Here is a 16726-nt window from a genome sequence, read left to right as displayed (position 1 = left end):
TTCTGTGTGGTATGTTGTTACCATGGCAATTTTGTAGGCTTTCAATAATTGATATAAAATTTTAAATGAAGTATTTAATTGTGTTTGCAGATAGTTTCCTGAGCCATAAATAGCTAACTCTCAAAAACCTCTTTCATTATAATTGACACTAGGTAATCAGCTTGCACATTTTCATTGAAATGAGGTACAGGAAGCATTTTGCCAGTAAGGTCATAAAAACTCAAAAAGAATATGAGAACATTTCAGGTTAACAGGTTTCACAGAGGGCAAATAGAAACTTTGCAAACTGCCTTACCATGACCAATGTATTCAGTAATTATTTTACTTGGAGTTAATTTCAATTCAAAAGAATACATTGATCTCTTCACATGTATTAAATTATTCTTCCTGCTCATAAAAGTTGGCCACTGTTGGTGTTTCTATTGTTATTTTAGATCATAGATATGAAAATGAGGATTTAAGTAACACCAGTGCTGCTTTTCAAATGAAATCTGGAAGAAATAATTTTTCTTTTTTCTTTTTTTTAAGATTTATTTTTATTACAGAGGAATTGAAGGAGAGAGTGAGAAAGAGAGAGAGAGAGGGAGAGAGAGAGAGAGAGAGAGAGAGAGATCTTCCATCTACTGGTTCACTTCCCAAATGGCTGTATTGGCTAGGGCTGGGCCAGTCTGAAGCCAGGAGCCAGGAGGTTTTTCTTGGTCTCCCAAGTGGGTGGCAGGGGCGTGAGCACTTGGGCCATCTTCCACTGCTTTTCCAGGTACATTAGGTATGGAGCTAGATCAGAAGTGAAGTAGCAAGGAATTGAACCAGTGACAATATGGGTTGCCAGCATTGCAGCTGGCGATTTCACCTGCTTAGCCACAATGCCAGCCCCTGAAATAATTTTTCTTAAAAAAATGAGAACTTTACTAACAAAATTCACTGAATTCATTTTATTTACCCAATAAAGTTACTCTCCATGTGCTGAATAAATCAACCCTAATAAGATATGAAATTTATTTTCACATGAGTCAGTGTTCATAGAAATCTGCCTGAATACCTGACAGAAGGGCAAAGTTATATATTTTAAAACGACACAGTTTTCAGATTTAGGATGCTAATTTGTGACTAAAAGATAAGTGTATTGTGCATCAAAACACTTAATAAGAATTTTAATACAAAGGTATAAGGGTGTAATGCATTATCAGTTGATTTTAGAAGCGATCTTTTTAACCAACTTGCTTATTCAAAAGGAGAGATATTTAAAAGATCATGTTTCAATAGGAACAACTGAATGATAACATTGGGCCAATGATCAAGTTAGGCCTATTTTCTTTTGCATTTTTAATATTAAAAATTGTATCTTTAAACTTCTAACTTGGGCTACTGATTAAGATACCATCTTTTGATATCAGAGGTCTGGTTTGAGTCCAGGCTACTCTGCTTCTGATCCATCTAACGCAGCCATGCACTTTTTAAGTAATCTGTCTCTGTGAGTAACAATAAAACTCAATTACTAATAATTCAGTAGTGAATTATAAATGTTTATAATATAAAACTAGAAATGCGAAGTGGGGCTGTGTATATTCCATGATCTATGGAAAATATCATTACTTTTTGTCAGTTCTACTTGTATTATAAATTATTGTTGAATTCATTGAACATTACTGTATTAACAGCCTATGTATTGAATAATATTACATAATATTCTTTATTCACCCCTTCTATAACAATTATAGGCTTTAGAGACTATGCAAATGTATTCTGTGAAAGTCACCTTTTTCTTTCATAAATGCTTTAGTATTTGCCTGTTTAGCTAGGGTTGAACTATTTCGAAGAGAGATAAAATTGAACTAGATGATCCACCCATCAAAACATACATTGTAACTATTCAGGTAAACCATTACAAATTTTCTTCTTTGAAATTTATGTCTAGAAATTCAAACAATTTAAACAATATTTATTGATCTAAGATGATATTCAGAGAATTGAGATTTTAATGAGTCACAGCAAATGACCATTGGGCATCTTTTCATAAACTCCTTAATAGTAGGAATCCTTGTCTCTGAGAAGACTAGGGAACAATTTGTTCAGCCATAACAGAAAAGTTAGAATAGATTCAGGCTCAAAGTAAGACAAATGATTTCTGCTTCCATCCAGAAAGATTGTTGAACTGATTGACTTCTTGACTGGGTCCATGTCAGTAGTGTAGAAGTAAACACCATTTTGTGTATCTTTTCATTATGAGTGATTAATATAAATAATAAGCAAAATAATTAATAAAATTGAATAATAAATCTTAATTCTTTGACAGCACTAACTTTTCCTTACTAGCATTCTCATATATGAAATATAATCTTATTAGCATACTGAAGAAAAAATAACAAGCAATATTGCCATCCAATGGTGAAACTGCAGCATTTAAAGAATCAGATATAAAAATGGAAATATAGGACATTACTTAAAAATTAAAAAAAATCTTCCTTTTCATTGCATACATTTTCTGGGATATATAAAGTGAGTGTTTGGATGTTGTATATATAACCATATATATATATGGTGGATAGTAACCTAAGGTAAGAAAAATTAACAAGGAGTTAAAATTAACCTCTTTGAGGAACAAACCTAATAGATAAATGGGGACTCAAAATCTGTTAATATCATTATTTTAATTCTCCATTTTATATATGCTTGTTAAAAATTTTCTTTTTTACCACTTTCACTTCATATGTAGACATTATATACATACAGATATATACTTTTTTATTGAAAATGGGGATAATTATCACAAAATGAAGGATTCATGAGATGGTAAATATGTATGGAAAATAGGGTATATTGTTACATACATGGTACAATTCAGTGAAACCATACTTATATCAAATGATATAACATCCACTCAATTTTATGCTCTCTATATATGAACTTCTACTAATAAAAGAAAATGTGATATTTGTTTCTCCAGGTCTGGTTTATTCCATTACCACAGTCAATTATATCTGCCTTGAATCTTACTTCCTTCTGAAAGACTTCAGAAGTAATTTCTTTTTCTCCCAAACCCTTGGATAGGTTTTTATTTATCATTGTTTAAGTTACCTTAGAAACACTGAATCCTAATTTGTGCAGTTCCTGAATTGGAAAAATAGAAATGGTACCATGTTTTAGTCAGTTGTACCCACCACACTTTTAGCACATACCAAGTGGAGCAATAAATAACTGTTGAGAAGAAATAAAATACTGAATGTCTATAGATGTATTAGTCTATGTGCTCACCTTAAAATTATTGCATGGCTTTTATAAGGTGGACCTAGTCAATTCTGAAATTCAAAGAACCACCTCAAAACTCCTAAAATTATTAAAGGACAAAACATGATAATAATTATATATCAGATTGTTATAATTGACAAATAAAGCATTTGTAAAACACTTATTGTAATGCCTATCACATATAACATACTCAGTAAATAGTAGCTAGAAAAGTTATGTTGCTATATATTCATTAAAGTTAAATTGGATATTCAGGATGCTATATTAAAATTCAAAAATTTAGGACAAGATTACTGAACTTGTAAATTTAGGAAAAGAAATATGATATATTTATATGCCAGAATTTAGTTAATACAATGGTCAACATATATGTGTATTATTTATATTAATTTAATTAGTCAAGAAATACTTAAAAAGCATCTGTTTTGAAGAAATAAGCAATATAGGTTCAGTTTCTGCCCCAGTGAAAATGGTCTAGTGAATAAATGTCTACTGAACATGTTAGTTAATGTTCCCATAGATGCTATGGGCATGGTGGTTGAATGGAAATTACGAGAGGGTCTGTCCTAGGATGCAAAACTCTTGAAATGCCATCCAGAGAAAGCTAGGGACCAAGGATGAGCATCAGTTAGCCAAAGGACAGAGTTAAGAAGCCAAGAGGAGAGTTTTAGAGACGAAGAAACAACTGGAAAGACATTTGAAGGAGAGAAAGGAATCCTGGAACTCGTGAGCAACTGAAAGATTCATTTGTTTAACCACAAAAACACAAAATGAAACTGGAAAGCTGAATTGGGCCTTTTTAACATCTATAAAAGATTTTAGATTTACATCAGCCTTCTGTATCTTTGGATTCCACATCCTCAGGTTCTGCATCTTCTCATGGATCAAATGTCCAGAAAAAATTGCATCAGCACTGATTATGTGCACACTTTTATCTTCTAATTAATCCCAAAACAATACAGTGCAGCAAGTATTTACAAAGCTTTTATCTCATACCAGGTATTACAGTTACCCTAAAGGTAATATGAAGTGCATAGGAATGCATGTAGTGATCTGCAAATGCACCATTTTCTGTAAGGAGTTTGAACACCTGCAGATTTTGCTATCTCTGCAACCCTTTGGGGTGTTCTGAAACCAATTTCTTATGAAAACTTAAGGGAGACTATACCTTAAGGGGTGAAAGTATTAGCACAATGAAGCAGGAAAAATAAACACTAGATATCTTCAAAATCTTTGTGGAAAATAGAATTAAATGATAATATGCAATTCCTATGAATTGTTGAAGCCTATTTGCATATTGACTTGAAGAAAAGAAATAACATTGATTTTATCTATGACTAGACAATGATATCTGTGTATAAAATCACAAAGGATCTACACAAGAATTCTCTAAAACTAATACAAGTTCAACTAGGTAAGAGCACTTAAAGTCAATTTATAGAAGCCACAATATTTTTAAATATTTATTTATTTATTTGAAAAGCAGAGTTACACACAGAGAGAAGGAAAGACAGAGAGAGAGAGAAGAGGCAGAGAGAGAAGAGAGAGAGAGTTTTCCATCTGCTGGTTCACTCCCCAATAGGCCACAATAGTCAGAGCTGTGCTGATGTGAAGCCAGGAGCCAGGAGCCAGGAGCTTCTTTCAGGTATCCCACAGGAGTGCAGGGGCCCAAGAACTTGAGCCATCTTCTACTGCTTTCCCAGGCCATAGCAGAGAGCTGGATTGGAAGTAGAGCAGCCAGGACTCTAACCGGCAACTATATGGGATGCTGGCATGTGGCTTTCCATGCTACGCCAGAGCACTAAGAAAGACTAAGGTGTCAAGGAGACAAATATATTGTGAATGAGAAAAATGGTGAAGAATTCACACTACATAAGTGTAGAGTTTATAAAGCTATAGTAATTCTAGTAAAACAAGACTCCAAGTTTTGCTTAAGAAACAAACTCATATCTACTCTGTCAGTTGGTTTTAGCTCTATTGATCTGACCTGACTCATGATCCAGACAAATTCTCAGAATTGCATGTAAATTAGTATGCTCTGTCTTAAATATGGCTCCTTAGGAGCTAATGAAGTTTTGATGTGCAGTTATTTATTATAGAGCACTGTCTTTGGGGATGGTTTGCAGAGTGGGAGAAGGCAGAATTTGAAGCACTGTTTTTTAAAGTCCTGAAAATGTTAGCTGTAGCTGCTCTGTGCAGTTGGGAAACAGAATTAGCCCTCCTGAGAAAAGCTAGCTGAGCTTTCATGCTCCCCATCCCAGTTACAGTCATTTTGCGGCGATGATATTGTTCTGGGTTTCTGACACAGTCTCTTACTCCTTTTCTTGTGATTGATTTGAAGCTTAGAGAATGTCATTTTACTTCAAACATGTATGGCTATAAGTGGAGACATTTGTAAGTCAGATAAATAGGGCAAAAGGTGGAATCAAGAGAAAAAATGCAGTCCTTTAACCTTATATTAACCCTGAATGTAATTTTGTCTAAAGCTGTATTCTTTTCCAATGCTTCAGTTACTTCAAGTTATATGAACCAATATACAATGCTGAAGTCATTGGAAATTTTTGGTTCTTTCACAAAATAGTGAAAATTGATAGTGGGACTTACACAATTCTAAATCAAAGTGGCTCCTGAGGAGCATTTTGAAGAATATTTAAGACTTAATTGAATAAATGGTTTGCTTTGATTTCTGGTTCCTGAAATCATGTCATGGCATTGCAGAGTGAAGGGATAAAAATAATACATCTCAACATGAAGGAGTCTATGTATCACTTATTTTTATAGTTGAAGATGGAGAAATTCACTGATATTATAATGTAAATAACCATTTACTCATCTGCTGAAATCCCCATATGGTAATATTTTGTTAATAAATTACACCTAGTGGAATTGGAATACACCTTAGTCTCTTCTTTGCAGTCTAATCTCCAATGCTTTCTCCACAAAGACACCACTATGATAAATTTGATGTGTATCGATTCACTCCCTTTCGTGGTTTTATAATCACTAGACATCCACAAAGAAACAAAAATATGCCTGTAACATTATTTTGGACTTATTTCAATCAGTAATCTGTTTCTATGTATTAAACTTACATGCTGGGGCCGGCATCGTGGCTCACTTGGTTAATCCTCCGCCTGCGGCGCCAGCATCCCATGTGGGCGCCGGGTTCTAGTCCCAGTTGCTCCTCTCCAGTCTGGCTCTCTGCTGTGGCCCAAGTGCTTCAGCCCCTGCACCCAGGGGAAGACCGGGAGGAAGCACCTGGCCCCTGGCTCAGATTGGCGCAGTTCTGGCCGTAGGGGCCATTTTGGGGTGAACCAGCAGAAGGAAGACCTTTCTCTGTCTCCATCTCTCACTAACTCTACCTGTCAAGTAAAAAACAAACAAACAAACAAAACTACATGCTACAGACTTCATCGTCTGACTATTCCAATGTTTGAATGTAGCAAACGTATCTTTTAGAATTCAATTTCTTTCAAATTTTCTGTTTTATTAAATTAAGTATATCACTACTATTAAGTATTAAAGCTGAATGTTTAAATTCAGTCTCGGAGCAGTTTCATTCTAGTTAAACATCCTACTTTAAATTTAATTACAGTTGCTTATTTAAAAGGGTTGATTATTGGAAATTAATTTGGAAGTTATATTTGTAATACTTTGTCTCTTTTTTCTTTCCTGACTTCTTTCTGATTAATTTTGTCACTTCTTTATTTTGTATCTCTTTCTATTATTCTAATTAATGACACTTGAATTTTCACACTTGCAAATCTTTCCTGCTTGCTGAAAAGCAAATATTTCAGAACAAAAATATTAAAACTCAGAATACGTTCCTCCCACCCAGTACTGCACAGTGAGAGTGTTTGCATTGGGAGATGCTGCACAGTAGACTCATGTTTCTTCTCCTTGACTTTCATAGGAGAAGCTGAGAACTTAGATAGGAAAACTAATAGCAAAGCCCTCAAAAATATCTTGTGTATGTGTGTCTGTGATAATCACTTCTCAGCCTTTTGGCTAAGATAAAGTGTGTCTGTGAGGACTAGGTGTACATAGGATATACTCCAACATAGAGCTGCAGAGTCAAAGGAAAATTTTTAATGCAATTTGTTTTATAAAAGTCCACTATGCGGCCGGCGCCGCGGCTGACTAGGCTAATCCTCCGCCTTGCGGTGCCGGCACACTGGGTTCTAGTCCTGGTCGGGGCGCCAGATTCTGTCCCGGTTGCCCCTCTTCCAGGCCAGCTCTCTGCTGTGGCCAGGGAGTGCAGTGGAGGATGGCCCAAGTGCTTGGGCCCTGCACCCACATGGGACACCAGGAGAAGCACCTGGCTCCTGCCTTTGGATCAGCGCGGTGCGCCGGCTGCAGCACGCCAGCCGCAGCGGCCACTGGAGGGTGAACCAACGGCAAAGGAAGACCTTTCTCTCTGTCTCTCTCTCTCTCACTGTCCACTCTGCCTGTCAAAAAAAAAAAAAAAAAAAAAAAAAAAAGAAAAGAAAAAAAAGTCCACTATGCTTGAAACACTGGGCACATTAGGAATAATATGCAAGATCAAGTCACATATTTTTCTAGCAAATATTGACCCTCTGAAACTTCAAAGGGGTAACCAATTGCTGTCTGCTGCTTTTTTTCCTATCCATGCTTTCTTTGCAAATTAGTGGACAGACCTGGATCCTTAAGAGAAGTTTAGAGTACTGTGTGGCAACAACGTGGTGATGGGAAGACATCACAGACCTTCAGTATAGGTCTAGTGAGGATCATCCTGTCCTCTGTCTACGTTTGCAGAGAAGTTTTTCACCCTAATTGATCCAAAAATCATAAACTCCTATGAAAAGTGCCTGTGTCAATGTGATTCTGTAAAATACAAATGTAAGATGTAAAGGGCTCTTTTTTCTTTTAAACAGCTTGTGGGTCTTTAATCTTGTTTGCAGGCTTCGTTGAACTCATTTTGCCATTGACTGTTTTGTACAGAACATCACACACAAAATTTAAGCAGATGCCTGTAAAGTGATCATCTTACATCTCCATGGCATAAGTATGCTCTTAAGAAGGAAGTTAGGCTTTCCATCCAAATGCCTTCTGCCAACCATGTTTATTCCACAGTGGAAAACCTATGCTTCACAAATATGTGGTTTTTTTGGCTTTACCAAGAGAAACGGGAGAAGAAAGCAGGTAAGACATAAAATTGCACCCTGAGATCCAATTCTGTTTGCGTGTTCACTTGTTTCTTTTTAGTTAGGCATTTTATCAAATAGATATGCAACAGCAGTTCAACTTTGTCCATGGGAGAGAGAGACATGACTATAATTTTGGAGAAGAAACATTGAAAAATATCTGATATGAAAAGACCTATATACAAATTGCCAAATTGAACATAACTGGGTAGATGTGGCTTGTGTTTGCTAAAATAGATTATCTATTTATAAACAGTGATAGGACAATACTCCTTGAAATAAGTCACATAGATTAGAGACTTCATTAGGATATACATTTTCCCTAAATTATATTCTTGAATTAATTATAAATGTATCAATAACTCTTTAAGAGTATGTATCAATAACTCTTTAAGAAATATGAAGATTTGGTTTTAATCTAATAATTAAATATTTAAAATGATTTGATACTATAACAAGATGCTCTTCTTTTAAAATTTTAACTTTTTTTTTAAGATGTATTTATTTGAAAGAGTTACACAGAGAGAGAAGGAAAGGCAGAGAGAGAGAGAGAGAGAGGTCTTCCATCCACTGGTTCACTCCCCAATTGGCCGCAACTGTTGAAGCTGCATCGAAACGAAGCCAGGAGCCAGGAGCTTCTTCCAGATCTCTCACGTGGTGCAGGGGCCTAAGGAATTGGGCTGTCTTCTACTGCCTTCCCAAGCCATAGCAGAGAGCAGGATTAGAAGTGGAGCAGCCAGGACTCAAACTGGCACCCATATGGTCTGCAGCACTGCAAGCGGCGGCTTTACCTGCTACACCACAGCACAGCCCCAATATAATGCTCTTTTACTCTTATTTGGGCAACAAAAAAGCCTGATCACATCAGCCAAAACAGACTAGATGAATCCAGAAATCTCCATGTCCTAGTTGTCCTTTAATGGAAGTTTGAAGAACTCAATTTTCTTTGAGGTTCATCTAATAAGCAAGCCTCACAAATGACCCTTATTTTTTTGCTTTGTTAAGTGATCTATGTCTTTTTGACATTTTCATAACAAAGTAATATAAGATGTCCTATTTTAAAGGGTGTTTTTTGGCTTTGAGAATATGAAAAATGTAAGAAAAAAGACAAAGTATAAGGAAAGGACAACCCAACATTTGAAAAAAATATGAATAATAAATGCAATCTTTAATGGTTTCTGTTCTTGAACAAACAACATTGTTCAAAATTTGTCAGTTTGCTAGAGAATAAAAGATATATACCAGGAAGTGAATTCACTTTATTTGCTTATGAGAAAATTATTTCTCGATATTGGAAGAGTCAACACTTCACAATCTGGAGACATGCTGTTTATAATTACCCCATAGGAAGAAGAGAACCACTAAGGTGTTCTCTGGATGGATTTTGATCGCTGCAAGTATATGAACTATAATGATCAGAGGGCATTCTAAAACACTTCAAAAACTGTTAAATCAAGAAATAACTGAAGATTGGCACCCTTTATCCTTTGCTAGTGAGCTGAGCTGCTGGTTGCCAGCAATGATGTTTTGAGCTGTGAAGATGAGATGTTAAACAATTGGAGGTTCTTGTTAGCATGTTGTTAAGCAAATTGTACATCCATTGAGATTTATGAAATAACACGTGCCTACATAGAGAAGTACTTGTTGTATCATGTTATAATTAGAGAAGGTCAAATGCTTATCAACTAAATGAAGTCTAATTCTGCATGAAAGAAAAACTGTAATTCTGAAATAAGAGAATTCTAAAAAACAGGGAATTTAAAATGAGATATGAATGTAACATGTTTAATTTTATAATTATTTTTGTATGTATCATAGAAATAGTATACTTCATGTCACTTATTTAACTCTTCAAATATAAAATATGGGCTAATCACCCACAAAAGGAATTTTCAAATTTTAAAAAGAAAATATGGATAATGCATGTTACACTGATTAAGAAGTGCCTGGTTTTAGTGCAGGCTATCTGGCTTCTCATCCAGTTTCTTATGAGTGCATGTTCTGGGATATAGTGGTGATGGCTCAAACACTTGGGTACTCAGCCACCCATGTGGGAAACCCTATTGGAGGTCTTCACTCCTGGCTTCAGACTAGCCCAGTCCTGGATGCTGCAAACATCTGGGAAAGTGAAACAACAGATGGAAGACCTCTCTCTCACTCTCTCTCTCCCCTCCTCCTTTCTCCCCTCCTTTACTCTCTGCCTTTTAAATAAAACAAGTGATAAATAGATTCTTTTTAGGGATTTATTTGTTTGAAAATCAGAGTTACAGATACAGAGGGAGAGTAGAGAGAGAGATAGAGAGAGCGATCTTCCATCCACTGGTTCACTCCCCAAATGTCCCCAAAGGCCAGAGCTGAACCATGAAGAAGCCAGGAACAAGAAGGTACATCCAGGTCTCCCACATGGATGGCAGAAGCCCAAGCACTTGGATCATCTTCCACTACTTTTATTAAATTCTTTTTTTTCCTTTTATTTAATAAATATAAATTTTGAAATTACAACTTTTCGATTATAGTGGTTTTTTCCCCCTTAACCACCCTCCCACCCACAAATGATCCCATATCCTTCTCCCTCTCGCATCCTTCATTAAGATTCATTTTTAATTATCTTTATATACAGAAGATCAATTTAATATATACTAAGTAAATATTTCAACAGTTTGCACTCACACAGACACACAAAGTGTGAAGTATTGTTTGAATACTAGTTTTACCATTAATTTGCATAGTACAACACATTAAGGACAGAGATGAGAGTCACTGTGCACTACTTTCTTCAGTCTATTAGCCGAGACCTGATTTGGAAGTGGAGTAACCAGAGCAGGAGCCAGTTCCCATAAGAGATGCAGGCATTAAAGGCAGCACCTTTATCCACTACACCACAATGCCAGCACCATATTTAAAAAAAAAAAAATCAGAGGAGGAGGCAAGATGGCGGAATAGGAAGGGAGCACACTGATAGTCTGGGGAGAGATAGTTCAATAAAAGTGGAGATACTGCAGGTTCAAGGAAGAGTAGGGGAGGAAACAGCAGAAGAAACTCTTCCGGAACGCGTGATTTACAGCAGACCTGTGTGGAGAGCGTGGGAGCCCACAGTTCAGGACACCAGCGGCAGACTCAACACACCAGCGCTGGAACGCGAGGTGAGCCGAACCTCAATAGCCTGAGACACCGGCAGGCAAGCAGAGAGAGGAGACTAGAGGGAACGACCCCCGGGGCGGGGGGGAAGTTCACCAGGCTAACTGGAAGAGAGAGAGAGAGAGAAAAAAAAAAGGTGACTGGTACGGACATGGGTTTCTCTCTCTCTGCTCACCTCTCAAGGGTGAGCAAGACAAAGAGAAGGCGCCATCTTGGACATACGTCATAAGCAGAGCGACCTCAGGTCTGCACCGGCCCTGAGCCTAGCAGAAAAACCTGACTCTGGGCGGGGCGAATTAACAGGAGATTAGGACCTAGTAAATTTGTGGTGCTACTGAACTGAGAATGTGAAAAAAGAGACGGTGGGGGAGAGAACTCACGGAATTCACGTGAGCACTCTCCAGAGACGCTACAATTCCGTAACTTTGGCAACCCAGTGGGAGACTGAAGGAGAATTTGAGACCACCCTGTGTGGTCCTTGGGAAAGAGCTTCTGATCTCTGGCTCCTGTGGGTATATCATTTGTCTGCTAACTACCTCCAACTTTGTTCAGCTGTGCAGAATTACTTCCCTTTTGAATGAAAAAAAAAAAAAAAAGAAAGAGAGAGAGAGAGGTTTACCACGCCTAACCTGGGAGTGTCACCTTTGGCACACCAAACAGAGCTCTCAGGCCACACCCATCTCAAGCCCTAAGGCTCCATCAAAAACAGATAGTCCACTTAATCTAGAGTCATAGTATAACAAGAAAAAGCACCACAGTGAAGAAACCAAATATCTCCAATATGCCAAATAACAAACGCAAAAACCGAGGTAATAAAAACAAGGAAGTCACCATGACGCCCTCAAATGAAAAAGACACCCCAATTCAAGATTATGAAGATGATGACATAGAAGAAATGCAAGAAGCAGATCTCAAAAAATTGATAAGAACATTAAGAAGTTCTCAAAAACAAATTCTTGAACTACACAAATCCTTAATGGACAAGATAGAAAATCTCTCTCATGAAAATGAAATATTAAGGAGGAATCAAAATGAAACGAAACAACTAGTACAACAGGAAACTGGGATAGTGACTGAAGTGAAGAATTCAATAGATCACATGAAAAACACAATAGAGAGCCTTACAAACAGAATGGGTGAAGCAGAAGAGAGAATATCAGACTTAGAAGACAGAGAACAGGAAAGGATACAGTCAGACCAAAGAAAAGAAGAGGAAATTAGAAATCTAAAACATATTGTTGGGAATCTTCAGGATACTATTAAAAAACCCAACATTCGGGTTCTAGGAGTTCCTGAAGGCATGGAGAGGGAGAAAGGATTAGAAGGCCTTTTTAGTGAGATATTAGCAGAAAATTTCCCAGGTTTGGAGAAGGACAGAGAAATCCTAGTACAGGAAGCTCACAGAACCCCTAATAAACATGACCAAAAGAGATCCTCACCACGACACGTTGTAATTAAACTCTCCACAGTGAAACATAAAGAAAAGATCCTAAAATGTGCAAGAGAGAAACGTCAGATTACTCTCAGAGGATCTCAAATCAGACTCACAGCTGACTTCTCATCAGAAACCCTACAAGCTAGGAGGGAATGGCGAGATATAGCCCAGGTACTAAGAGAGAACAACTGCCAGCCCAGAATATTATATCCTGCAAAGCTATCATTTGTGAATGAAGGTGAAATAAAGACTTTTCATAGCAAACAGAAATTGAAAGAATTTGTTGCCACTCGTCCAGCCCTGCAAAAGATGCTTAAAGATGTGTTAACACACAGAAACACAGAAATATGGTCATCAATATGAAAGAAGGTAAAGGAAGGAAACCTCACAGCAAAAGATCACAGGGAATTCAAAGCATATATTAGAACTTTGGCAAATGGAAGGGCAAAGTTACCACTTATCATTAGTCACATTGAACGTGAATGGCCTGAACTGTCCAGTTAAAAGACACCGATTGGCTGATTGGGTTAAGGAACAAAACCCATCTATTTGCTGCTTACAAGAAACACATCTTTCCAACAAAGATCCATACAGACTGAAAGTGAAAGGATGGAAAAAGATATACCATGCCAACAGAAATGAAAAAAGAGCTGGCGTAGCCATCTTAATATCAGACAACATAAACTTTACCACAAAAACCGTTAAGAGAGACAAAGAGGGACACTACATAATGATTAAGGGATCAATTCAACAGGAAGATATAACAATTATCAATGTATATGCACCTAACTATAGGGCACCGGTTTATCTAAAAGATTTATTAACGGACTTAAAGGGAGACTTAGACCCCAATACAATAGTACTGGGGGACTTCAATACTGCACTCTCAGAAATAGACAGATCATCCGGTCAGAAGATCAACAAGGATACAGTAGATTTAAATGACACTTTAGCCCAAATGGATCTAACAGATATATACAGAACTTTCAATCCTACAGCTAAAGATTTTACATTCTTCTCAGCAGTACATGGAAGCTTCTCTAGGATTGACCACATACTAGGCCATAAAGCAAGTCTCAGCAAATTCAAAAGAATTAGAATCATACCATGCAGCTTCTCAGACCATAAAGGAATGAAGTTGGAAATTAGCAACTCAGGAATCCCTAGAGCATATGCAAACACATGGAGATTGAACAACATGCTCCTGAATGAACAATGGGTCATAGAAGAAATCAAAAGAGAAATCAAAAACTTTCTGGAAGTAAATGAGGATAACAGCACAACATACCAAAACTTATGGGACGCAACAAAAGCAGCGTTAAGAGGAATGTTTATATCAATAGGTGCCTACATCAAGAAATTGGAAAGGCACCAATAGATGAACTTTCAATTCACCTCAAGGATCTAGAAAACCTACAGCAAACCAGACCCAAATCTAGTAGGAGAAGAGAAATAATTAAAATCAGAGAAGAAATCAACAGGATTGAATCAAGAAAAACATTACAAAAAATCAGCCAAACGAGGAGCTGGTTTTTTGAAAAAATAAACAAAATTGACACCCCATTGGCCCAACTAACTAAAAAAAGAAGAGAAAAGACCCAAATCAATAAAATCAGAGATGAAAAAGGAAATGTAACAACAGACACCACAGAAATAAAAAGAATCATCAGAAATTACTACAAGGACTTGTATGCCAGCAAACAGGGAAACCTATCAGAAATGGACAGATTCCTGGACACATGCAACCTACCTAAATTGAACCAGGAAGACATCGAAAACCTAAACAGACCCATAACTGAGACAGAAATTGAAACAGTAATAAAGGCCCTCCCAACAAAGAAAAGCCCAGGACCAGATGGATTCACTGCTGAATTCTACCAGACATTTAAAGAAGAACTAACTCCAATTCTTCTCAAACTATTCAGAACAATCGAAGAAGAGGGAATCCTCCCAAATTCTTTCTATGAAGCCAGCATCACCTTAATTCCTAAGCCAGAAAAAGATGCAGCACTGAAAGAGAATTACAGACCAATATCCCTGATGAACATAGATGCAAAAATCCTCCATACAATTCTCGCCAATAGAATGCAACAACACATCAGAAAGATCATCCACCCAGACCAAGTGGGATTTATCCCTGGTATGCAGGGATGGTTTAATGTGCGCAAGACAATCAATGTGATACACCACATTAACAGACTGCAGAAGAAAAACCATATGATTATCTCAATAGATGCTGAGAAAGCCTTTGATAAAATACAACACCCGTTCATGATGAAAACTCTAAGCAAACTGGGTTTGGAAGGAACATTCCTCAATACAATCAAAGCAATCTATGAAAAACCCACAGCCAACATCCTATTGAATGGGGAAAAGTTGGAAGCATTTCCACTGAGATCTGGTACCAGACAGGGATGTCCACTCTCACCACTGCTATTCAATATAGTTCTGGAGGTTCTAGCCAGAGCTATTAGGCAGGAAAAAGAAATTAAAGGGATACAAATTGGGAAGGAAGAACTCAAACTATCCCTCTTTGCAGATGACATGATTCTGTATTTAGGGGACCCAAAGAACTCTACTAAGAGACTATGGGAACTCATAGAAGATTTTGGCAAAGTAGCAGGGTATAAAATCAATGCACAAAAATCAACAGCCTTTGTATACACAGACAATGCCATGGTTGAGGAAGAACTTCTAAGATCAATCCCATTCACAATAGCTACAAAAACAATCAAATACCTTGGAATAAACTTAACCAAGGACGTTCAAGATCTCTACGATGAAAATTACAAAACCTTAAAGAAAGAAATAGAAGAGGATACCAAGAAATGGAAAAATCTTCCATGCTCATGGATTGGAAGAATCAATATCATCAAAATGTCCATTCTCCCAAAAGCAATTTATAAATTCAATGCAATACCAATCAAGATACCGAAGACCTTCTTCTCAGATCTGGAAAAAATGGTGCTGAAATTTATATGGAGGCACAAGAGACCTCGAATAGCTAAAGCAATCTTGTACAACAAAAACAAAGCCGGAGGCATCACAATACCAGATTTCAGGACATACTACAGGGCAGTTGTAATCAAAACAGCATGGTACTGGTACAGAAACAGATGGATAGACCAATGGAACAGAATTGAAACACCAGAAATCAACCCAAACATCTACAGCCAACTTATATTTGATCAAGGATCTAAAACTAATTCCTGGAGCAAGGACAGTCTATTCAATAAATGGTGCTGGGAAATTGGATTTCCACGTGCAGAATCATGAAGGAAGACCCCTACCTAACACCTTACACCTTACACAAAAATCCACTCAACATGGATTAAAGACCTAAATCTACGACCTGACACCATCAAGTTACTACAGAACATTGGAGAAACCCTTCAAGATATTGGCACAGGCAAAGAATTTCTGGAAAAGACCCGGGAGGCACAGGCAGTCAAAGCCAAAATCAACTATTGGGATTCCATCAAATTAAGAAGTTTCTGTACTACAAAAGAAACAGTCAGGAGAGTGAAGAGACAACCGACAGAATGGGAAAAAATATTTGCAAACTATGCAACAGATAAAGGGTTAATAACCAGAATCTACAAAGAGATCAAGAAACTCCACAACAACAAAACAAACAACCCACTTAAGAGATGGGCCAAGGACTTCAATAGACATTTTTCAAAAGAGGAAATCCAAATGGCCAACAGGCACATGAAAAAATGTTCAAGGTCATTAGCAATCA

Source organism: Oryctolagus cuniculus, chromosome 10 (assembly GCF_964237555.1).
Source record: "Oryctolagus cuniculus chromosome 10, mOryCun1.1, whole genome shotgun sequence".
Lineage (NCBI taxonomy): Eukaryota > Metazoa > Chordata > Mammalia > Lagomorpha > Leporidae > Oryctolagus > Oryctolagus cuniculus.
The sequence above is the reverse complement of the archived record's forward strand: the minus strand, read 5'-3'. Positions refer to the sequence as shown.